The following is a 25969-nucleotide window of genomic DNA, read 5'->3' on the forward strand; positions in this document are numbered from 1 at the left end:
TATGACCATTGTTTATTAGAGGGATTGAGTCTAGTTCTCTAGGTTTTTTACTTAAAAATTGGGCATGCATTAGGATTATTGTATCTGGAGTATATTTAGATGTTGTTCATGGTTTTATAATCTGCATACACATATGTGTATATTTGGCATTACTGCATTACTGGGGTATTTCAATGTTTAAGATGTTTTTGATATTTGGTTGGTGCTCAATTTTAGAATAGGGTTATATAGGGACTAATAGGGTCAGTCATAGGGTCAGTCTACAGAGAGCGGGGGACGCCATCCTCCTCGTTAAGTAGGGGTGAAAATGGTGTCCTAGTAGAGACTTTAGAGAGAAAATATATTTAATACTCCCTCACCCTGTTTGATATCTTTGTTAGGCATCTTTTATTGTATTATCCTACATATATATGGGCATACCTGGTGTAGTAGCACTATTGGGATATTTTAGTGTTTAAGGTGTCTTTTGATATTTGGTTGGTGCTCAATTGATGAATAAGGTCATATAGGGACCAATAGGGTTAGTCTACAGTGAGCGGGGGCACCATATCGCTTATAGTTTAGGGTGCCAACTTCCGCTATAGGTAGGGGTGAACACATGGTTCTATGAGGGACTTTAGAATTTAATACCCGTCATCCTGCTTGATATATCTTCTGGTTTTTGTAAGTTTATACTAGTTGTTAAATTTTCCAAATTTTAACGAGTATTATAATAAAGAATATTTTTTAGGATTTATTTCTTGCTTTTGTTTACTTGTTTAGGACCTCCTATACCTATTTGCTCTGGTTTTCATGCTTCATATGATGTCACGGAATGTTATGGTTGTTGGTTCTGGCCCCATAAGCTACCACTTGTGATGTCACGGAATGTTATGGTTGTTGGTTCCGCCCCCATATGCTACTACTTGTGATGTCAACGAATGTTTTGGTTCTTGGTTTCGCCCCCATTAGCTTCTACTTGTGATGTCACCGAGTGTTTTGGTTCTTGGTTTCGCCCCCATTAGCTTCTACTTGTGATGTCACTGAATGTTTTGGCTCTTGGTTTCGGCCCCATTAGCTTGTGATGTCACCGAATGTGGAAGGTTGCCCTAAAGAACAGAATGGCTCTTGACTACCTGTTAGCAATTGAAGGTGGAACTTGTGCTGTTATGGGTGAGGAATGCTGCTCATAGATTGAAGATGCACATGATTCAATTGAGAGAAACATGGATAAGATAAAGGAGCTGCAACAAAAAGCTAGAGATATATCCAAGGAGGGATGGGGTCTACCTGAGTTTGGTTAAACAATATACTCTCAACTTTGCTAAAGCCCATAGTGGTAGTGATAGGATTGATTGTATTGATCTTGATTGCCTGGAAATTATTAATGTGATGTGTTTCTCATTGCAGAAAATTAGTTTTACATTGGAGCCACTGGTGGACACAGACAGAAGAGTGCCCCTGTGCAAGTACAATATATGAGCCCTTTGCAGCCCAATAGATCATCATAATGCACAATTCCATCGCTTTGGAGGTAGAATGGGCCCCCTTACCTCTTGGTCCGTGTGCAGTCACACAAGTTGCACCAATAACACGTCTGCCCCTGATTGGAACCATAGGAAGGATGACAGTACAGCTACAGAGGTGACCGTCTGATAGCCTAGACTAGCTCGACTACCCACTTCTCCTGAAGACCCTTTCAGCCTTTTGAGACTTGGGTGGAGGACATCATCTTTGAAAGTAGGGTCCCACAGCTGCACCCCAACAGTTTGAGAACTGAAAATTATTTCATTCTCCAGGGTGGTTCTTGTGGTGGGATGCAGGTCTGGACAGTTGTCATCATCCTATGATCTATGCAGACTAGCTGCATACTTCATGAACTATGGGCTGTCAACGGAGGTCATTTCACGATAGGCAGGAACTTAGTTAGTGCATATCTGGACAGCTGTCATCATCCTATTAGATAGACAATAATTAATATATCTGTATGTATGCTTTCATAAAGATTGAATGAATGCTTACATGAAATGGCAACTATAAGGTAGCCAGCAATGGATGTCTGTCATCCCATGATCTATGCAGACTAGCTGCATACTTCATGTAGTATGGGCTGTCAACAAGTGTTATTTCACGATAGGCAGGAACAGGGCCGCCATCAAGGCATTATTGCCCTTACTAGTATATGGGGCCCAGTGAGCACAAGCAAAGCGGGGGAGTTCTGATACGCTGGCAGTCCAGGCCCATCCCCTTTTTGCTTCTGCTCACCGGGCCCCAGGGGCAACAGATTAGGGCCACCGCACACCAGGTGCATAACAACACTGTAGTTAACTGATAATTTTGCAGTTTACATAATTGACCAAAGGATTTAACTAAATGACTCTTATGAAAAATAGATTTAGTTACCAAAATATATAGTGGGAATGTGTTACGAAGCTTTTATGTTAAGGGCATTCACTACTCTCTGGTTATTGTTAAACAATGCGTTTGTGAGATTATTAAAAGGCACTTAATGTCTTGTGATATATATACATGCATATGTTCAATGTCCATATCTCAAAACATGAAAGAGAGCAGCTTCCATAAATGTACAGGAAACAGAATACAATAATCTGCAATCAGAAATACAGATTATAAAAAAAAATGATCACAATCTGGTTTCAATTAGTTTAAAAAATGTATTTGACACATTTCCTTAAAGAAAAATAAATTAAAATATAGCTAAAAAGAGATATGTTAAATAGGTTAGAGTAGTGTAGGGCCCTGCCAAAAGAGTCTACCTTGTCGTGGTTGGCAGGCTTAAAAAATCTTTTGGTCAAAACAAAAGCTGCTGGCTATGTATGTGATATGGTGTTCGATGGGAACTGTTAATGTGTGATTGGTGAGGACGTGGTGCAGTGGAGTTTATCCAAGAGTGGATGGTGGGACTGTGGAAGGTTAAAAGGGTAGAGGCGGAGCCCGGGCGGAGTGTTAAGGGGCCCAAAAATTCTGACAGTATGGGGCCCTGAAATTCCTGGACAGCCCTGATTATTTCTACTGAGCTCTGTGTGACCTGGAAGTGGCTTTTACAATGTAAGTCCATGGAATGTCAGAACAAGGCTCCATAGGCTTTTGTTATAAAAGACACTTCCAGCTCACGCAAAGAGCATAGAAAGAACCGGCTAGTTGCAATTACGGTGACTTCACTTAGAAACTAAGGAGAACAGCGCTGGACACAGGAGAGATCTGCAGTAGGTGAGTATATTAATAAACTCACACTACATTACATGAATATATACACACATTTAATAATATATATATATATATATATATTTTTTTATATGGGAGAGCTACTTTAAAATTGTCTGTTTGAATTTTAATTTTATGCCACCTATGAGCAGAACAGAGCAGGCCTACCTTTATGTCACTAATATATGCCTTTTTTAACCTTTTGCCTTTGATATGTTCGAGTAAACGTACATTTGCAGGGTGATCATGCTCATTATCTCACCTTTCTTTTTTGGAACATAGAGACAAATTTAGCTGATTTTTGTGCAAAGTTAGTGAATTTTTTATATGACTGTTTAACCTTTGCAATTTCCACTAAAATGTGGTCCTTGTCTACAAATTTCATGTATGAATGAAAAACTTCAACTGGTACATTGGATCGAACCTAATAGTCAGACGCTGCCATCATATTCAGACTGCTGAATAAAATTAAGCTAATGTATCTCCATTTATCATTACTTAGCCAAAAGTCTTGCCAAAGTGCTATCACCATCTACAGCTGTCTGCTGATGGGCCATATGCAATGCTGCAGTGCCTGCTGCAGCCCAGTTCTGTGTGGGCCGCTCCCATCCCCCCCACCCCCATATACAGTGCTGCAGCCCTGTGGTCTGTGTGGGCCGCTCCCACCCCCCCCATATACAATGCTGCAGCCCTGTGGTCTGTGTGGGTCGCTCCCTTCTCCCCCACCTCCATATATAATGCTGCAGCCCTGTGGTCTGTGTGGACCGCTCCAATCCCCCCCCCAACCTCCATATACAGTGCTGCAGCCCTGTGGTCTGTGTGGGCCGCTCCCATCCCCCCCACCCCCATATGCAATGCTGCAGCCCTGTGGTCTGTGTGGGCCGCTCCCATCCCCCCACCCCCATATGCAATGCTGCAGCCCTGTGGTCTGTGTGGGCCTCTCCCATCCCTCCCCACCCCCATATGCAATGCTGCAGTCCTGTGGTCTGTGTGGGCCGCTCCCCCCCACCCCAATCTTTTATATGTGCTACATGGAATGGGGGGGGGAAGCTACATGAAACTTAGGGAAACGACCGAGACGGGGGGGGGGAGATATTGGATGCGAGGGGGGCACGACGTGGGGGGGGACGTGACGGGGGGGGCGACCACTGACAGTGCCTAGGGCAGCAGATACTCCAAATACGGCCCTACCTAGCGCTGCTCTCTCCCGTGTCCAGCGCTGTTCTTCCCCTCTTCTTAGTAATGTCACCGTTCTGCAGACTCACAGTGATCTCTGTGTACCACACATGATTTATTGAAAAATAAAAAAATAAAGAAAAACAAAAAAAGGAGAGAATAATGAAAACAAATCAAATGTAATACCATGATGAAACAAGACATAAAAAGGGGGAGTCATATATAAGTAAAAGAGAAAAGAAAAAACGAGAAAAAGAAAAAAAAAAAAGAGTATAATTGAAGACAAAAGAAAACAAAGGAAAAAACAAACATATTAAGAGATGTGGTGTGACAAAAGAAATAAAATGATAGGTGTATGGTCACATGGAATATAAAGCGGAGTACATAGAGACATGGGGAAAGAAAAGGACAATGGAGCTAAAGAAAGAAAGGGTGGAAGAAGGAGGAGAAAGAAAAAAATGAAAACACAGAAAAAATAAAGAAAGGGTTAAAAAAACAGGAAAAATTTGATAAATGAAAAAGTGAAAAGATTAACATATACAGGTGCTTCTCAATAAATTAGAATATCATCAAAAAGTTAATTTATTTCAGTTCTTCAATACAAAAAGTGAAACTTATATAGAGTCATTACAAACAGCGATCTATTTCAAGTGTTTATTTCTGTTAATGTTGATGATTATGGCTTACAGGCAATGAAAACACAAAAGTCATTATCTCAGTAATTTAAAATAATTAACAAACACCTGCAAAGCCTTCCTAAGCATTTAAAAAGGTCCTTCGTCTGTTTCAGTAGTCTCCACAATTGTTAACAGAAATAAACACTTGAAATAGATCACTCTGTTTATAATGACTCTATATAATATATGAGTTTCACTTTTTGTATTGAAGAACTGAAATAAATTAACTTTTTGATGATATTCTATTTTAGTTAGATGCACCTGTATATATCCTGGTTCCCACCACGTAGCATGATAAATTATTCTTAACCATTGTGTGACCATCATAACATTTCCAGGGCCGCCAACAGGGCATTACTGCCCTTACTGGCGTATGGGGCCTGGCAGGCAGAGGGGCCCAGTCGGGCCCCCATTCATTTTCTCCCCGGGCACCAGCAGGGTAACTGCCGTTTCAGTTCGCTTGAAATCTATCGAAGCTTCCCGCATGGCAATAGTTAACAGCGGCCAGTCAATCACAGGCCAGCAGCTGACATCAGCATTTGCATATGACGTCACTATGATGCGCCCGAAGGAGGGTGGCGGGCTGATGAAGACACCATGGCAAAAAGTGGGTTGACAGAGTTAAAATAATATGTTGAATGTGTGTGCTGTGTAGTTATAAGTTGTGTGATTTATCCCTAGGGTCAATATATTGTTCTTGTGAAAAAGAGTGGCGGGCTGATGAAGACACCATGGCAACAAGTGGGTTAAATGTGTTATGTTATATGTTATTTTCAGGCAGTTAGTTAGCTGGCCACCCTAGCTTTGGGTCCACAACCGTTATAGAACAGGACCGGTGCAGGTCCTATACAAGAGAGTGGAGTGCAGAAGGAAGGCTGTACAGACAGGAAGACAGGTTCCAGCAAGCAGATACAGCGGTGGAGAAAGTATTTTATCAGCGCAAGTTTTCTGAACAGAGGACACGTTTAATGCTTGATCTGGATGCCAGCACAGTCCTGGGCTAAAAGCCTACAAGAGGTACTGAGAAGCAGGCCTCTGTATCCCTCATGGGGAGAATCTCAGCTGGGTCGCAGAAGAAGTGGAAGATCGTGGGTCTCAGGACAGGATGGGGACGAACACTGGAAAGGCACATAACCAAGAGTACTTCACTAACAAAAGACCTTGTGTTAATCTGTATGCTGCAGCCGTGTGTAGAAGAATTGCACAGTAAAAGTGAGTTTGTTAATCCAGATCTACGATCTCCTATCTTATTTGAAGTCGGTTCCAATCCCATGGACAATGTAACAGTAAGTAAAGAAAATCCTCCATCACACAATACACCCCACTCTCAGTCCTTAATAGAAGAGGGGACACAGGCAGAAGAGAACTCAGTTCTGGCCTACAGTGTGTTGTTACCGACCCTGTGCCTCCCCCCTTCATGCCGGCGACCGTGCCTCGGATGATGGGTAAGCCAGGCGCTGCTGGATCGTGGCAAGGTAAGGAGAAACTTTTTTCTTTTAAAACATTTTTTTTGTAATGGAGAGACATGGAGACACAACAGAGAGGCATGGGGACACAACAGAGAGACATAAGGGATCAACGGAGAGACATGGGGTCTGGATGGAGAGACATGGGGGCTTGATGGAAAGGCATGGGGGCTGGATGAAGACATTGGAGGCAAGTTGAGACATGGGGCAGAATGGAGACATTGGGGGCAGAATGGAGACAGATGGAGACAATGGGGGCAGGATGGAGACAATAGGGGCAGGATGGAGACAAATGGAGACATGGGGGCAGGATGGAGACATGGGGCCAGGATGTGGGACATTATTATTGTAGGGGCTAATTAAGGGATATTATTACTGCTGTTATGTATTTTATTTTTGAGGATTCTGGTTTCAGTGAGGATGGGGATCCTGTTACTGTGCAGAGCGTCACTAATTCCTGGTGGCATCCCTGACAACAGTACCTATGTAATAGATGACAGTACAACAAACTGCTTAATGTTAAGTGATACAATTATTATTAATATAAAATAATAATTGTAATTCATATGTTAATATTAATATTGAGAAGAATTTGTTTCCGCCTATTGGTTCAGCCCCCCCACAACGATGTAGCCCCTCGGGAAAATTAATTGCCCATCCCTGGTATATAGTAACATTGTCTATAGTGTCCTCTCCTATTTACTGGCCATTTAATCTACAGTAGTATATCCACCTCCCCATCCAATCATCCATATAATCTAATCTGTATTACTGGGATATATGGGTTATTATTGTGGATTTATCACTATTCAAATTAGTAGAAACTACTCCGGAATTACATTGTATGGCAATAGTGACATTGTGGCATTTTGTAAAAGGTTTCAGAGGCCAAGGTGTATATTAGAGTCTATTTAATCTATATGGTAATGAATTGATTTCATGGCCTGGTCTGATCCATTTAAATAACAGCTGCTGCTCCTGCTGATGATGTCACGGAATGTTGCGGTTTCTGGCTCCACCCCCTTGCATTATGACATCATTATGACATCACACACATTATAGTAGGAGCTGCAGAGCCAACATTCCATTTGAGGCTTGCAGATCGTGGAGAGAGGTAAGTCGGCTCTATGTCACACCTTGTTGTGTCCTTCATTCTCTTCTATCATCTATTTCTCATTTATTTTTTATTCATTAAGGAGTCTTTATTCTATATAATACAAGCAAGCCCAAAACAAATAGTGAACTCCTCAGATTAGGTGATGCCCATGTTTTACAGCACTTCTTCCAATAGTAAAGGGATATATAGGCTGTGACAGGATTTATCTCCAAGTACAGAAATGACAATGATTTACCGATTATCCATCACATTTTATTATTTTCTGACTTTCTTGCTCATCAGATCCATAGAATAGTTCTAATTGAGAAAATCCCCTCAGCAATAACTGGAACATGACGACTTCTCGATTTTTGGGCCATGTATTGCTTTAGAATCATCCAAATCTGGGAGATTAAAGTTATATCCTGTAAAGAGAACACATGTAATCTGGAGATAATTATGTAATTGTCAGGTGTAATTGAGCCATATAGTAATATATAGTCCAGATCAAAATTATAAATCCAACCAATATTGGGAAATCCTTGTACCACACCAATGTATATACAGTTGTGCTCAAAAGTTTACATACCCCAGCAGAATTTTTGCTTTCTTGGCCTTGTTTCAGAGAATATGAATAATAACAAAAAACTTTTTTTCCACTCATGGTTATTGGTTGGGTGAAGCCATTTATTGTCAAACTACTGAGTTTTCTCTTTTTAAATCTTAATGACAACCAAAAACAAATGACCCTGATCAAAAGTTCACATACCCTGGGATTTTGGCCTGATAACATGCACAGAATTTGACACAAATGGGTTGAAATGGCTACTAAATGTAACTTTCTCACCTGTGACCTGTTTGCCTGTAATCAGTGTGTGTGCATAAAAGCTGAGTGAGTTTCTGGGATCCATACAGACTCTTGCATCTTTCATCCAGCCACTGACATTTCTGGATTGTGAGTCATGGGGTAAGCAAAAGAATTGTCAATGGCTCTATGCAGAAAAATGGGCTGCATGGTCAAGTCGCCAGTATTTACTGCGCAAATGCCACAAATTATCTCACCTACAAATACGCCAAACAGCACGGAGACAAGCCTCAAAACTTCTGGAACAAGGTAATTTGGAGTGATGAGACACAACCATAAACGTTACATTTGGAGAGAGGTCAACAAGGCCTATGATGAAAGGAATACCATTCCTTCTGTAAAGCACGGAGGTGAATCGCAGATGTTTTGGGAATGTGTGAGCTACAAAGGCACAGGAAACTTGGTAAAAGCTGAAGGAAATATGAATGCAGCACATTTTCAGCAAATGGAGGCGAATTTGCAGTCATCAGCCCGGAAGCTGCGCATGGGATGTAGTTGGACGTTCCAATATGACAACGATCCAAAACTCAAGGCCAAGTCGACCTGTCATTGGCTACAGCAGAACAAAGTGAAGGTTCTGGAGTGGCCATCTCAGTCTCCTGACCTCACATCATTGAGCCACTCTGGGGAGATCTCAAGCGCGCAGTTCATGCTAGACAGCCCAGGAATTTACAGGATCTGGAGGCTTTTTACCAAGAAGAATGGGGCAGCTTTACCATCTGAGAAAATAGAGAACCTCATCCACAACTACCACAAAAGAATTCAAGCTGTCATTGATGTTAGACGGGGCAATGCATGGTATTAAGAACTGGGGTATTTGAACTTTTGATCAGGGTCATTTGGATGTTTTTGGTTGTCATTAAGATTTAAAAAGTGAAAACACAGTAGTTTGACAATAAATGTCTTCACCCAACCAATAACCATGAGTGGAGAAATTTTTTTGGTTATCATTCATATTCTCTGAAACAAGACCAAGAAACTTCTGCCGGGGTATGTATGTTAGAACCTTGCTCTTAGGTTTTTTCTATTGCTGGTCACATGACCTTGTTTGGCCTATTTAGTCCTGCTCCGCCCTTCTGGCTTTGCTGGACTTCATTGTATTACTACACTTTAGCTAGCCTATGCTCAGTATCTAACTCTGTTAGTTTGCTTGGTCTCCGGATCTCTGTGTTCTATATATATTGTTTGTTCGTCTGTCTGCTACTATTTCTGTTAGGAGGTGTCCATTTTGCTCCCAGTCCCTAGTACTTGTAGGGATTCCTTCCCCACATCTATAGGTCTCCGTACAGACTAGCTGAGGACTTTAGCAGGTCTGATCGCAGGATCAGGTTCCCTGTTACATCGTAGGGATCAAGCTGAGTTCTATCGTAGGGACAGATCTCCTCTCTTTCCTTAGCTCTGGTAGCAGAACATAACAGTAAGTCCAGCCTGCAAATTCTCTAAGGAAAGATTTTTCTGTTCCATCATGGTGTCGGTTCTGGATTTGGCTAAACGCCTGCAGGGACTCTCTCTGGAGGTGACTGAGCTCCGTCAGCACGTGAGTAACTGTCCTGGAGCACATTTCTTGGAGCCTAAGGTACGTTTGCCTGATTTATTTTTTGGTGAACACCAAGAATTTTTTTCATTTAAAAATGCTTGCTTATTGTATTTTCGTTTGAGACCCAGGTCCTCTGGGGATGAATCCCAGCGCATAGGGTTCATAATGTCACTTTTGCGCAAAGAGCCTCAGGAGTGGGCCTTTTCTTTGCAACCTAGTGATACATGCTTTATATCAGTGGATAGTTTTTTTTCTGCTTTGGGGCTATTATATGATGATCCTGACCGTATCTCATCTGCTGAGACTGAGTTGAGACGTTTGAGACAGGGATCAGGTAATGTGGAAAAATATTGTACTCATTTCCGTAGGTGGTCTACTCAAATTGGGTGGAACGATTCTGCTCTGAAGAGTCTGTTTCTGGCAGGGCTTAGTGAAAGGGTTAAAGACCTGCTAATTGCTTATCCCACACCTGAAGATTTGCAACAGGCTATGCAATTAGCTATACGGGTGGATAGGAGACTGCGTGCAAGGGTTAATGAGAGCAAATCCTCTGCTATGTCAGTTTCTAGTCATGTGAATGTGTGTACTGACAGTGGAGAGCCGATGGAAATTGGAGCGATGGCACCTCGCTCTCAAGAAAAGGACCGCAGATTTTCTGAAGGTTTGTGTTTCTATTGCGGAAATTCTGGTCATTTCATTAAAAACTGTGTGCTTCGTATGAAGAAAGAAAAAAAAATGGTCAGTCATGCCCGTATTGCCTGTTTAAATTCCAAGGGTGTATTTTTAGCTGCTTCCACTATTGCTCAGGAAAAATTAATGGAATTTCGGGTGTTTGTCGATTGTGGGTCTACTCTGAATGTAATTGATGGGGGATTCTTGAAAAAACTCAATTTAAAACCCGAACCTTTGTCATCCCCCATTGCTGTGGTTTCTGTGGATGGTTCCCCTTTGAAGAATGTTACTCTCAAGGTCTGTGAATTTCCCCTCACTATTAATGGTGTTCACCATGAGAATTTGGATTTGGTAGTTTTGAATAACTTGCCTTCTCCGGTGGTGTTGGGATTGCCCTGGTTAAAATTGCACAATCCTGTACTGGATTGGTCTACCAATGAAATTAAATCCTGGAGCCATAAATGTTATGACAAGTGTTGTAACGGGCGTATTGCAGCTGTGGATAGGGGAGAATTGCCTGTACCTATTCAGGATTTTTGGAGAGTTTTTTCTGAGAAGGAATCGCAGGTTTTGCCTCCCCATAGAGACTATGATTGTACTATTGAATTTGTCCCTGGAGCGACTCTTCCTAAAAGTCATTTATTTAACCTTACTATTCCTGAGAGAAAGGCTTTGGAGGAATACATACAGACAAGTTTGGCCGCCGGTCACATTAGGCCTTCTAAGTCTCCTGTGGCGGTAGGATTTTTTTTTGTAAAAAAAAAGGACGGCGGTTTACGTCCTTGTCTGGATTTTCGTGAGATAAACAAAATTACTGTACGCAATCCTTACCCACTGCCATTGATTCCTGATCTGTTTAACCAGTTAGTGGGGGCCAAGTGGTTCTCTAAAATTGACCTTCGGGGGGCATACAATCTGTTGCGCATGAAGGAGGGTGACAAATGGAAGACTGCTTTTAACACTCCTGTGGGTCATTTTGAGAATTTGGTTATGCCTTTTGGTCTTACTAATGCTCCTGCATTTTTTCAGAATCTTATTAATGACATCCTTAGACCTTTGATCGGCAAAAATGTGGTTGTGTATTTGGATGACATTTTGATTTATTCGCCGGATCTGGAGTCTCATTGGCGGAGCGTACGTGAGGTATTGCAGTTATTGGTTGACAATTCGCTTTTTGCTAAGCTGGAGAAATGTGAGTTCGCTGTACAGAGAATTAGTTTTTTGGGCTACATTATCTCCAGCGAAGGTTTTGAGATGGACCCGGTGAAAGTTCAAGCTGTGCAGGAATGGCCTAGGCCTATTGGTTTGAAATCGATACAGAGGTTTTTGGGTTTCGCCAATTATTATAGAAAATTCATTAAAAATTTTTCTATTATTGTCAAACCTCTGACCGATCTCACCAGGAAGGGTGCTGATGCGGTTCAGGGAACGGCTGAGGCCATTGAAGCTTTTGTGTATCTCAAGGAGAGGTTCACCTCTGCTCCCATTCTTATGCAGCCTGATGTGACTAAGCCGTTTTTGGTTGAGGTTGATGCTTCCTCTGTGGGGGTTGGCGCAGTATTATCTCAGGATAACGGGGATGGAGTACATCCCTGTGCCTTTTTTTCAAAAAAATTTTCGGAGACTGAACTGAATTACGATATTGGTAATCGGGAATTATTGGCTATTAAACTCGCATTTGAACACTGGCGCCACCTCTTGGAAGGTGCTGAATTTCCCGTTCAGGTTTTTACGGATCATAAAAATCTGATATATCTTGATGCTGCCAAGCGCCTGAATGCCCGTCAGGCTAGGTGGGCACTGTTTTTCTCGCGGTTTAATTTTTCCGTTACTTACATCCCAGGTACTAAGAATGTTAAGGCGGATGCCTTGTCTCGCAGCTTTTCTCCCATAGTCTGTGCTGAGAAAGAGGAGAACATTTTACAAGAAGGTGTTGTGATAGCTGCTTTGGACTCCGTTTTGGAAGATGAGATTCTTAAAGCACAGGAGAATGCCCCATCTAACACTCCCCATGGGAGGTTGTTTGTGCCTGGGACCTTTAGGAGAGATTTGTTTGTTGAGTGTCACGAATCTCGGTTGGCAGGTCATCCTGGAATCTCTGAGACCAAGAGACTGGTGGGTCGCAGTTTTTTGTGGCCTGGATGGCAGAAGGAAGTCATTAAGTGGGTGCGTCAATGTACTATATGTGCTAGATCTAAGTCCTCACATACTCCTGCTGCGGGGTTGCTTTGCCCTCTGGAGGTTCCCAGTGCTCCTTGGACACATTTGGCTATGGACTTTATAACTGACCTTCCCCCCTCTGAGGGTTTCACTGTCATCTGGGTGGTCGTGGACCGTTTTAGCAAGATGTGTCACTTGGTTCCCTTCGTCAAACTGCCCTGCGCTAAGACTCTCGCTAAGGCCTTTGTCAAAGAAATAGTCAGACTACATGGCGTTAATACTGACATTGTTTCTGATAGGGGACCTCAGTTCGTGGCTCGTTTTTGGCGCGCCTTTTGTGACAGGTTAGGAGTTCATTTGTCGTTCTCATCCGGATATCATCCTGAATCTAATGGCCAGACAGAAAGGAAAAACCAGGATGTTGAGCAGTTCTTGCGTTGTTTTGTGACAGACAATCAAGAGGGGTGGTCTGAGTTTCTGCCACTTGCTGAATTTGCTCTGAACAATCATACATCTTCTTCTGCTGGTTGTTCGCCTTTTTTTTGCTGTTCTGGGAGACATCCGTTGTTTGGGTCGTTCTCCAAGTTGGTATCTGCCGTGCCTGAGGAGGAGAATTTTTCCGGCAATTTGGAGAGAGTTTGGACGGATGTGCGTAGTAATCTTCAGCAGGCTAACAGAAAATCTAAAGATTACTTTGATAGGAAACAACAGGAGGTTTTGTTCGCTGTTGGTGACATGGTTTGGTTGTCCTCTAGGAATCTGCGGTTGAGGATTCCTTCTAAGAAATTGGGTCCCAAGTTTGTAGGGCCCTTTAAGGTGCTTCAGGTTGTCAATCAATCTGCTGTTAGGTTGGAGGTTCCTACCTCCTGGAGAATTAATCCGGTGTTTCATGTCTCTCTGTTAAAAAAAGCTGTTGTGTCGGATGGTGACGCCTCTGCCTCTGTTCCTCCGGTGGTGGAGGACGGGGAATATGAAATTTCTCGCATCCTTAATTCTAGACGGTATAGAGGTAGTTTGCAGTATCTCGTGGCCTGGAAAGGTTTCGGACCCGAGGATAACTCATGGGTGAGGTCGGATGATGTTTCCGCGTCCAGACTTATCAGAGCGTTTCACAGGAGATTTCCTGATAAGCCTGGTCCTAGGGGATCCGGAGGATCCTCTTAGAAGAGGGGGTACTGTTAGAACCTTGCTCTTAGGTTTTTTCTATTGCTGGTCACATGACCTTGTTTGGCCTATTTAGTCCTGCTCCGCCCTTCTGGCTTTGCTGGACTTCATTGTATTACTACACTTTAGCTAGCCTGTGCTCAGTATCTAACTCTGTTAGTTTGCTTGGTCTCCGGATCTCTGTGTTCTATATATATTGTTTGTTCGTCTGTCTGCTACTATTTCTGTTAGGAGGTGTCCATTTTGCTCCCAGTCCCTAGTACTTGTAGGGATTCCTTCCCCACATCTATAGGTCTCCGTACAGACTAGCTGAGGACTTTAGCAGGTCTGATCGCAGGATCAGGTTCCCTGTTACATCGTAGGGATCAAGCTGAGTTCTATCGTAGGGACAGATCTCCTCTCTTTCCTTAGCTCTGGTAGCAGAACATAACAATGTAAACTTTTGAGCACAACTGTACATATTAGCTCCATATAGAGTGAAACTATTCAAATATTCCCCACATTGGTTGGATTCATATTGTTTGATCTCCAGTATATTGGGCAATGCACTTCACTGGAAGCCGACAGTAACAGCCAACACTTGTAAGGTCATGGAATGACTCAATCCCTCTAATAAACAATGGTCATAATAGCTCTTCATAGGATACAATATCCCTAGCGTTTTATTTGGTCCTCTACTGCAGGCACCATTGCATCTTACCACTATCGCCTGATGAACCCCTAAAATAGAGAAGGGGGAAACGTATCGGGACTTGGTTCATATGCAGTATTCCGATAAGTAGATATTTTCTATGAATGTCATTGCACATCAAGTGATATTTTGGGGATATTGTATCCTATGAAGAGCTGTTATGACCATTGTTTATTAGAGGGATTGAGTCTAATTCTCTAGGTTTTTTACTTAAAAATTGGGCATGCATTAGGATTATTGTATCTGGAGTATATTTAGATGTTGTTCATGGTTTTATAATCTGCATACACATATGTGTATATTTGGCATTACTGCATTACTGGGGTATTTCAATGTTTAAGATGTTTTTGATATTTGGTTGGTGCTCAATTTTAGAATAGGGTTATATAGGGACTAATAGGGTCAGTCATAGGGTCAGTCTACAGAGAGCGGGGGACGCCATCCTCCTCGTTAAGTAGGGGTGAAAATGGTGTCCTAGTAGGAACTTTAGAGAGAAAATATATTTAATACTCCCTCACCCTGTTTGATATCTTTGTTAGGCATCTTTTATTGTATTATCCTACATATATATGGGCATACCTGGTGTAGTAGCACTATTGGGATATTTTAGTGTTTAAGGTGTCTTTTGATATTTGGTTGGTGCTCAATTGAAGAATAGGGTCATATAGGGACCAATAGGGTTAGTCTACAGTGAGCGGGGGCGCCATATCGCTTATAGTTTAGGGTGCCAACCTCCGCTATAGGTAGGGGTGAACACATGGTTCTATGAGGGACTTTAGAATTTATTACCAGTCATCCTGCTTGATATATCTTCAGGTTTTTGTAAGTTTATACTAGTTGTTAAATTTTCCAAATATTAAAGAGTATTATAATAAAGAATATTTTTTAGGATTTATTTCTTGCTTTTGTTTACTTGTTTAGGACCTCCTATACCTATTTGCTCTGGTTTTCATGCTTCATATGATGTCACGGAATGTTATGGTTGTTGGTTCTGGCCCCATAAGCTACTACTTGTGATGTCACCGAATGTTTTGGTTCTTGGTTTCGCCCCCATTAGCTTCTACTTGTGATGTCACCGAGTGTTTTGGTTCTTGGTTTCACCCCCATTAGCTTCTACTTGTGATGTCACTGAATGTTTTGGCTCTTGGTTTCGGCCCCATTAGCTTGTGATGTCACCGAATATGGAAGATTGCCCTAAAGAACAGAATGGCTCTTGACTACCTGTTAGCAATTGAAGGTGGAACTTGTGCTGTTATGGGTGAGGAATGCTGCTCATAGATTGAAGATGCACATGATTCAATTGAGAGAAACATGGATAAGATAAAGGAGCTGCAACAAAAAGCTAGAGATATATCGAAGGAGGGATGGGGTCTATCTGAGTTTGGTTAAACAATATACTCTCAACTTTGCTAAAGCCCATAGTGGTAGTGATAGGATTGATTGTATTGATCTTGATTGCCTGGAAATTATTAATGTGATGTGTTTCTCATTGCAGAAAATTAGTTTTACATTGGAGCCACTGGTGGACACAGACAGAAGAGTGCCCCTGTGCAAGTACAATATATGAGCCCTTTGCAGCCCAATAGATCATCATAATGCACAATTCCATCGCTTTGGAGGTAGAATGGGCCCCCTTACCTCTTGGTCCGTGTGCAGTCACACAAGTTGCACCAATAACACATCTGCCCCTGATTGGAACCATAGGAAGGATGACAGTACAGCTACAGAGGTGACCGTCTGATAGCCTAGACTAGCTCGACTACCCACTTCTCCTGAAGACCCTTTCAGCCTTTTGAGACTTGGGTAGAGGACATCATCTTTGAAAGTAGGGTCCCACAGCTGCACCCCAACAGTTTGAGAACTGAAAATTATTTCATTCTCCAGGGTGGTTCTTGTGGTGGGATGCAGGTCTGGACAGTTGTCGTCATCCCATGATCTATGCAGACTAGCTGCATACTTCATGAACTATGGGCTGTCAACGGAGGTCATTTCACGATAGGCAGGAACTTAGTTAGTGCATATCTGGACAGCTGTCATCATCCTATTAGATAGACAATAATTAATATATCTGTATGTATGCTTTCATAAAGATTGAATGAATGCTTACATGAAATGGCAACTATAAGGTAGCCAGCAATTGATGTCTGTCATCCCATGATCTATGCAGACTAGCTGCATACTTCATGTAGTATGGGCTGTCAACAAGTGTCATTTCACGATAGGCAGGAACAGGGCCGCCATCAAGGCATTATTGCCCTTACTAGTATATGGGGCCCAGTGAGCACAAGCAAAGCGGGGGAGTTCTGATACGCTGGCAGTCCAGGCCCATCCCCTTTTTGCTTCTGCTCACCGGGCCCCAGGGACAACAGATTAGGGCCACCGCACACCAGGTGCATAACAACAGTGTAGTTAGCTGATAATTTTGCAGTTTACATAATTGACCAAAGGATTTAACTAAATGACTCTTATGAAAAATAGATTTAGTTACCAAAATATATAGTGGGAATGTGTTACGAAGCTTTTATGTTAAGGGCATTCACTACTCTCTGGTTATTGTTAACCAATGCGTTTGTGAGATTATTAAAAGGCACTTAATGTCTTGTGATATATATACATGCATATGTTCAATGTCCATATCTCAAAACATGAAAGAGAGCAGCTTCCATAAATGTACAGGAAACAGAATACAATAATCTGCAATCAGAAATACAGATTATAAAAAAAAAAAATGATCACAATCTTGATTCAATTAGTTTAAAAAATGTATGTGACACATTTCCTTAAAGAAAAATAAATTAAAATATAGCTAAAAAGAGATATGTTAAATAGGTTAGAGTAGTGTAGGGCCCTGTCAAAAGAGTCTACCTTGTCGTGGTTGGCAGGCTTAAAAAATCTTTTGGTCAAAACAAAAGCTGCTGGCTATGTATGTGACATGGTGTTCGATGGGAACTGTTAATGTGTGATTGGTGAGGACGTGGTGCAGTGGAGTTTATCCAAGAGTGGATGGTGGGACTGTGGAAGGTTAAAAGGGTAGAGGCGGAGCCCGGGCGGAGTGTTAAGGGGCCCAAAAATTCTGACAGTATGGGGCCCTGAAATTCCTGGACAGCCCTGATTATTTCTACTGAGCTCTGTGTGACCTGGAAGTGGCTTTTACAATGTAAGTCCATGGAATGTCAGAACAAGGCTCCATAGGCTTTTGTTATAAAAGATACTTCCAGCTCACGCAAAGAGCATAGAAAGAACCGGCTAGTTGCAATTACGGTGACTTCACTTAGAAACGAAGGAGAACAGCGCTGGACACAGGAGAGATCTGCAGTAGGTGAGTATATTAATAAACTCACACTACATTACATGAATATATACACACATTAAATAATATATATATATATATATATATATATATATATTTTTATATTTGAGAGCTTCTTTAAAATTGTCTGTTTGAATTTTAATTTTATGCCACCTATGAGCAGAACAGAGCAGGCCTACCTTTATGTCACTAATATATGCCTTTTTTAACCTTTTGCCTTTGATATGTTCGAGTAAACGTACATTTGCAGGGTGATCATGCTCCTTATCTCACCTTTCTTTTTTGGAACATAGAGACAAATTTAGCTGATTTTTGTGCAAAGTTAGTGAATTTTATATATGACTGTTTAACCTTTGCAATTTCCACTAAAATGTGGTCCTTGTCTACAAATTTCATGTATGAATGAAAAACTTCAACTGGTACATTGGATCGAACCTAATAGTCAGACGCTGCCATCATATTCAGACTGCTGAATAAAATTAAGCTAATGTATCTCCATTTATCATTACCTAGCCCAAAGTCTTGCCAAAGTGCTATCACCATCTACAGCTGTCTGCTGATAGGCCATATGCAATGCTGCAGTGCCTGCTGCAGCCCAGTTCTGTGTGGGCCGCTCCCATCCCCCCACCCCCATATACAGTGCTGCAGCCCTGTGGTCTGTGTGGGCCGCTCCCACCCCCCCCACATATACAATGCTGCAGCCCTGTGGTCTGTGTGGGCCGCTCCCTTCCCCCCCACCTCCATATATAATGCTGCAGCCCTGTGGTCTGTGTGGACCGCTCCCATCCCCCCCCAACCTCCATAAACAATGCTGCAGCCCTGTGGTCTGTGTGGGCCGCTCCCATCCCCCCACCCCCATATGCAATGCTGCAGCCCTGTGGTCTGTGTGGGCCGCTCCCATCTCCCCACCCCCATATGCAATGCTGCAGCCCTGTGGTCTGTGTGGGTCTCTCCCATCCCTCCCCACCCCCATATGCAATGCTGCAGTCCTGTGGTCTGTGTGGGCCGCTCCCCCCCACCCCAATCTTTTATATGTGCTACATGGAATGGGGGGGGGAAGCTACATGAAACTTGGGGAAACGGCCGAGACGGGGGGGGAAGATATTGGATGCGAGGGGGGCACGACGTGGGGGGGACGTGACGGGGGGGACGACCACTGACAGTGCCTAGGGCAGCAGATACTCCAAATACGGCCCTACCTAGCGCTGCTCTCTCCCGTGTCCAGCACTGTTCTTCCCCTCTTCTTAGTAATGTCACCGTTCTGCAGACTCACAGTGATCTCTGTGTACCACACATGATTTATTGAAAAATAAAAAAATAAAGAAAAACAAAAAAAGGAGAGAATAATGAAAACAAATCAAATGTAATACCATGATGAAACAAGACATAAAAAGGGGGAGTCATATATAAGTAAAAGAGAAAAGGAAAAAAACGAGAAAAAGAAAAAAAAAAAGAGTATAATTGAAGACAAAAGAAAACAAAGGAAAAAACAAACATATTAAGAGATGTGGTGTGACAAAAGAAATAAAATGATAGGTGTATGTTCACATGGAATATAAAGCGGAGTACATAGAGACATGGGGAAAGAAAAGGACAATGGAGCCAAAGAAAGAAAGGGGGGAAGAAGGAGGAGAAAGAAAAAAATGAAAACACAGAAAAAATAAAGAAAGGGTTAAAAAAACAGGAAAAATTTGATAAATGAATAAGTGAAAAGATTAACATATACAGGTGCTTCTCAATAAATTAGAATATCATCAAAAAGTTAATTTATTTCAGTTCTTCAATACAAAAAGTGAAACTTATATAGAGTCATTACAAACAGTGATCTATTTCAAGTGTTTATTTCTGTTAATGCTGATGATTATGGCTTACAGCCAATGAAAACACAAAAGTCATTATCTCAGTAATTTAAAATAATTAACAAACACCTGCAAAGCCTTCCTAAGCATTTAAAAAGGTCCTTAGTCTGTTTCAGTAGTCTCCACAATTATTAACAGAAATAAAAACTTGAAATAGATCACTCTGTTTGTAATGACTCTATATAATATATGAGTTTCACTTTTTGTATTGGATCACTCTGTTTGTAATAACTCTATATAATATATGAGTTTCACTTTTTGTATTGAAGAACTGAAATAAATTAACTTTTTGATGATATTCTAATTTAGTTAGATGCACCTGCATATATCCTGGTTCCCACCACGTAGCATGATAAATTATTCTTAACCATTGTGTGACCATCATAACATTTCCAGGGCCGCGAACAGGGCATTACTGCCCTTACTGGCGTATGGGGCCTGGCAGGCAGAGAGGCCCAGTCGGGCCCCCATTCATTTTCTCCCCGGGCACCAGCAGGGTAACTGCCGTTTCAGTTCGCTTGAAATCTATCGAAGCTTCCCGCATGGCAATAGTTAACAGCGGCCAGCCAATCACAGGCCAGCAGCTGACATCAGCACGCATGTCATTGGCATATGACGTCACTATCATGCGCCCGAAGGAGGGTGGCGGGCTGATGAAGACACCATGGCAAAAAGTGGGTTGACAGAGTTAAAATAATATGTTGAATGTGTGTGCTGTGTAGTTAAAAGTTGTGTGATTTATCTCTAGGGTCAATATATTGTTCTTGTGAAAAAGAGTTGCGGGCTGATGAAGACACCATGGCAACAAGTGGGTTAAATGTGTTATGTTATATGTTATTTTCAGGCAGTTAGTTAGCTGGCCACCCTAGTTTTGGGTCCACAACCCTTATAGAACAGGACCGGTGCAGGTCCTATACAAGAGAGTGGAGTGCAGAAGGAAGGCTGTACAGACAGGAAGACAGGTTCCAGCAAGCAGATACAGCGGTGGAGAAAGTGTTTTATCAGCGCAAGTTTTCTGAACAGAGGACACGTTTAATGCTTGATCTGGATGCCAGCACAGTCCTGGGCTAAAAGCCTACAAGAGGTACTGAGAAGCAGGCCTCTGTATCCCTCATGGGGAGAATTTCAGCTGGGTCGCAGAAGAAGTGGAAGATCGTGGGTCTCAGGACAGGATGGGGACGAACACTGGAAAGGCACATAACCAAGAGTACTTCACTAACAAAAGACCATGTGTTAATCTGTATGCTGCAGCCGTGTGTAGAAGAATTGCACAGTAAAAGTGAGTTTGTTAATCCAGATCTACGATCTCCTATCTTATTTGAAGTCGGTTCCAATCCCATGGACAATGTAACAGTAAGTAAAGAAAATCCTCCATCACACAATACACCCCACTCTCAGTCCTTAATAGAAGAGGGGACACAGGCAGAAGAGAACTCAGTTCTGGCCTACAGTGTGTTGTTACCGACCCTGTGCTTCCCCCTTCATGCCGGCGACCATGCCTCGGATGATGGGTAAGCCAGGCGCTGCTGGATCGTGGCAAGGTAAGGAGAAACTTTTTTCTTTTAAAACATTTTTTTTGTAATGGAGAGACATGGGGACACAACAGAGAGGCATGGGGGCACAACAGAGAGACATAAGGGATCAACGGAGAGACATGGGGTCTGGATGGAGAGACATGGGGGCTTGATGGAAAGGCATGGGGGCTGGATGAAGACATTGGAGGCAAGTTGGAGACATGGGGCAGAATGGAGACATTGGGGTCAGAATGGAGACAGATGGAGACAATGGGGGCAGGATGGAGACAATAGGGGCAGGATGGAGACAAATGGAGACATGGGGGCAGGATGGAGACATGGGGCCAGGATGTGGGACATTATTATTGTAGGGGCTAATTAAGGGATATTATTACTGCTGTTATGTATTTTATTTTTGAGGATTCTGGTTTCAGTGAGGATGGGGATCCTGTTACTGTGCAGAGCGGCACTAATTCCTGGTGGCATCCCTGACAACAGTACCTATGTAATAGATGACAGTACAACAAACTGCTTAATGTTAAGTGATACAATTATTATTAATATAAAATAATAATTGTAATTCATATGTTAATATTAATATTGAGAAGAATTTGTTTCCGCCTATTGGTTCAGCCCCCCACAACGATGTAGCCCCTCGGGAAAATTAATTGCCCATCCCTGATATATAGTAACATTGTCTATAGTGTCCTCTCCTATTTACTGGCCATTTAATCTACAGTAGTATATCCACCTCCCCATCCAACCATCCATATAATCTAATCTGCTGTATTACTGGGATATATGGGTTATTATTGTGGATTTATCACTATTCAAATTAGTAGAAACTACTCCGGAATTACATTGTATGGCAATAGTGACATTGTGGCATTTTGTAAAAGGTTTCAGAGGCCAAGGTGTATATTAGAGTCTATTTAATCTATGTGGTAATGAATTGATTTCATGGCCTGGTCTGATCCATTTAAATAACAGCTGCTGCTCCTGCTGATGATGTCACGGAATGTTGCGGTTTCTGGCTCCACCCCCTTGTATTATGACATCATTATGACATCACACACATTATAGTAGGAGCTGCAGAGCCAACATTCCATTTGAGGCTTGCAGATCGTGGAGAGAGGTAAGTCGGCTCTATGTCACACCTTGTTGTGTCCTTCATTCTCTTCTATCATCTATTTCTCATTTATTTTTTATTCATTAAGGAGTCTTTATTCTATATAATACAAGCAAGCCCAAAACAAATAGTGAACTCCTCAGATTAGGTGATGCCCATGTTTTACAGCACTTCTTCCAATAGTAAAGGGATATATAGGCTGTGACAGGATTTATCTCCAAGTACAGAAATGACAATGATTTACCGATTATCCATCACATTTTATTATTTTCTGACTTTCTTGCTCATCAGATCCATAGAATAGTTCTAATTGAGAAAATCCCCTCAGCCATAACTGGAACATGACGACTTCTCGATTTTTGGGCCATGTATTGCTTTAGAATCATCCAAATCTGGGAGATTAAAGTTATATCCTGTAAAGAGAACACATGTAATCTGGAGATAATTATGTAATTGTCAGGTGTTATTGAGCCATATAGTAATATATAGTCCAGATCAAAATTATAAATCCAACCAATATTGGGAAATCCTTGTACCACACCAATGTATATACAGTTGTGCTCAAAAGTTTACATACCCCAGCAGAATTTTCGCTTTCTTGGCCTTGTTTCAGAGAATATGAATAATAACAAAAAACTTTTTTTCCACTCATGGTTATTGGTTGGGTGAAGCCATTTATTGTCAAACTACTGTGTTTTCTCTTTTTAAATCTTAATGACAACCAAAAACAAATGACCCTGATCAAAAGTTCACATACCCTGGGATTTTGGCCTGATAACATGCACAGAATTTGACACAAATGGGTTGAAATGGCTACTAAATGTAACATTCTCACCTGTGACCTGTTTGCCTGTAATCAGTGTGTGTGCATAAAAGCTGAGTGAGTTTCTGGGATCCATACAGACTCTTGCATCTTTCATCCAGCCACTGACATTTCTGGATTGTGAGTCATGGGGTAAGCAAAAGAATTGTCAATGGCTCTATGCAGAAAAATGGGCTGCATATTCAAGTCGCCAGTATTTACTGCGCAAATGCCACAAATTATCTCGCCTACAAATACGCCAAACGGCACGGAGACAAGCCTCAAAACTTCTGGAACAAGGTAATTTGGAGTGATGAGACACAACCATAAACGTTACATTTGGAGAGAGGTCAACAAGGCCTATGATGAAAGGAATACCATTCCTTCTGTAAAACACGGAGGTGAATCGCAGATGTTTTGGGAATGTGTGAGCTACAAAGGCACAGGAAACTTGGTAAAAGCTGAAGGAAATATGAATGCAGCACATTTTCAGCAAATGGAGGCGAATTTGCAGTCATCAGCCCGGAAGCTGCGCATGGGATGTAGTTGGACGTTCCAATATGACAACGATCCAAAACTCAAGGCCAAGTCGACCTGTCATTGGCTACAGCAGAACAAAGTGAAGGTTCTGGAGTGGCCATCTCAGTCTCCTAACCTCACATCATTGAGCCACTCTGGGGAGATCTCAAGCGCACAGTTCATGCTAGACAGCCCAGGAATTTACAGGATCTGGAGGCTTTTTACCAAGAAGAATGGGGCAGCTTTACCATCTGAGAAAATAGAGAACGTCATCCACAACTACCACAAAAGAATTCAAGCTGTCATTGATGTTAGACGGGGCAATGCACGGTATTAAGAACTGGGGTATTTGAACTTTTGATCAGGGTCATTTGGATGTTTTTGGTTGTCATTAAGATTTAAAAAGTGAAAAGACAGTAGTTTGACAATAAATGTCTTCACCCAACCAATAACCATGAGTGGAGAAATTCTTTTGGTTATCATTCATATTCTCTGAAACAAGACCAAAAAACTTCTGCCGGGGTATGTAAACTTTTGAGCACAACTGTACATATTAGCTCCATATAGAGTGAAACTATTCAAATATTCCCCATATTGTTTGATCTCCAGTATATTGGGCAATGCACTTCAATGGAAGCCGACAGTAACAGCCAACACTTGTAAGGTCATGGAATGACTCAATCCCTCTAATAAAAGATGGTCATAATAGCTCTTCATAGGATACAATATCCCTAGCGTTTTATTTGGTCCTCTACTGCAGGCACCATTGCATCTTACCACTATCCCCTGATGAACCCCTAAAATAGAGAAGGGGGAAACGTATCGGGACTTGGTTTATATGCAGTATTCCGATAAGTAGATATTTTCTATGAATGTCATTGCACATCAAGTGATATTTTGGGGATATTGTATCCTATGAAGAGCTGTTATGACCTTTGTTTATTAGAGGGATTGAGTCTAATTCTCTAGGTTTTTTACTTAAAAATTGGGCATGCATTAGGATTATTGTATCTGGAGTATATTTAGATGTTGTTCATGGTTTTATAATCTGCATACACATATGTGTATATTTGGCATTACTGCATTACTGGGGTATTTCAATGTTTAAGATGTTTTTGATATTTGGTTGGTGCTCAATTTTAGAATAGGGTTATATAGGGACTAATAGGGTCAGTCATAGGGTCAGTCTACAGAGAGCGGGGGACGCCATCCTCCTCGTTAAGTAGGGGTGAAAATGGTGTCCTAGTAGGGACTTTAGAGAGAAAATATATTTAATACTCCCTCACCCTGTTTGATATCTTTGTTAGGCATCTTTTATTGTATTATCCTACATATATATGGGCATACCTGGTGTAGTAGCACTATTGGGATATTTTAGTGTTTAAGGTGTCTTTTGATATTTGGTTGGTGCTCAGCTGATGAATAGGGTCATATAGGGACCAATAGGGTTAGTTTACAGTGAGCGGGGGCACCATATCGCTTATAGTTTAGGGTGCTAACCTCCGCTATAGGTAGGGGTGAACACATGGTTCTATGAGGGACTTTAGAATTTAATACCCGTCATCCTGCTTGATATATCTTCAGGTTTTTGTAAGTTTATACTAGTTGTTAAATTTTCCAAATTTTAACGAGTATTATAATAAAGAATATTTTTTAGGATTTATTTCTTGCTTTTGTTTACTTGTTTAGGACCTCCTATACCTATTTGCTCTGGTTTTCATGCTTCATATGATGTCACGGAATGTTATGGTTGTTGGTTCTGGCCCCATAAGCTACCACTTGTGATGTCACGGAATGTTATGGTTGTTGGTTCTGCCCCCATATGCTACTACTTGTGATGTCACCGAATGTTTTGGTTCTTGGTTTCGCCCCCATTAGCTTCTACTTGTGATGTCACCGAGTGTTTTGGTTCTTGGTTTCGCCCCCATTAGCTTCTACTTGTGATGTCACCGAATGTTTTGGCTCTTGGTTTCGGGCCCATTAGCTTGTGATGTCACCGAATGTGGAAGGTTGCCCTAAAGAACAGAATGGCTCTTGACTACCTGTTAGCAATTGAAGGTGGAACTTGTGCTGTTATGGGTGAGGAATGCTGCTCATAGATTGAAGATGCACATGATTCAATTGAGAG

This window comes from Phyllobates terribilis, unplaced genomic scaffold, assembly GCF_046119375.1.
Source record: "Phyllobates terribilis strain yellow unplaced genomic scaffold, ASM4611937v1 Scaffold_2__4_contigs__length_985480577, whole genome shotgun sequence".
Taxonomy (NCBI): Eukaryota; Metazoa; Chordata; class Amphibia; order Anura; family Dendrobatidae; genus Phyllobates; species Phyllobates terribilis.